The 905-nt window shown below is 30.9% G+C and overlaps 1 protein-coding gene across 1 annotated transcript in view; it reads left to right on the top strand.

The window, feature by feature from the left end:
- LOC119586204 (calexcitin-2-like) overlaps positions 1-905 on the top strand; it is a gene marked incomplete at its 5' end in the record, with an annotated part of 119,930 nt that overhangs the window by 103,490 nt on the left and 15,535 nt on the right.

Below are 905 nucleotides of genomic sequence, written 5' to 3'. Positions count from 1 at the left end.
CAAGCGCCACATTCGTGATTGCTCTCATTCCCTCTTTCACATCGCTTAGAAAATAACAAGTTATTAATTTCGCTAATGTGTGAAACGTAATTAACGGAATTATAACAAGGGAATGAAACGAGGTTATATATCATCGAAGATAATTCGGCTACGGATTACGGTTGAATTGAAAAAGGAAAAATATTTGTTTGTTTGTTATCATATCATGTATATTTTTTCAATGAGATATTGATACTGTAAAATTGATTAAATCTAAAATTGATTGAATTAATATTGATAATCTTATCGATTGGGATAAGAGGGTAACTTTTAATGGTATATTATGGGATTTTAGATATATACCAGATTAAAATAAATAAAAGCACTTAACAGGATGAGCCATGTTTTAACAAGATGTATGTGACTTAATTAAATTTGGCAATATTTTTATCTTCGATAAGCGAACAAATTTCAATTTTTCTATGAAGATGAACCAGAACCATAATTTACACACATTTTAAATACCACAATGACAAAGTTTTACGACAAAGGTTCATAAAGCAAACAAGATTTATATTAACAGCTTAAACATAAGAGATACTGGATTCGAATAACTATGTTAATACTTTCTTAAACCTAACATTTTACCCAGTTAAAGACTCATTTCCATATTGACATGACCTGATTCGACAATAAAATATTCCCCTTCATGAAAGGTCCTCATTTCTCATATAGAAAGTGTCCGGCGCCCTTATGTGCAACTCATTTCATATCAAAATGATTCGATCCCACAACAAATAAATATAAACGGATAGCGGCCTTCCTCTTTAGTAAAAGTCCTCCTCCTAATCTTTTACAAATAGTGTGTGGTGCTCTAACGTTTGATCGAATTCAACCTCATTTCATACTGACATGACATGATTGTA

This window comes from Penaeus monodon, chromosome 21 (genome assembly GCF_015228065.2).
Source record: "Penaeus monodon isolate SGIC_2016 chromosome 21, NSTDA_Pmon_1, whole genome shotgun sequence".
Lineage (NCBI taxonomy): Eukaryota > Metazoa > Arthropoda > Malacostraca > Decapoda > Penaeidae > Penaeus > Penaeus monodon.
This window is presented reverse-complemented; position numbering and strand designations above follow the sequence as displayed.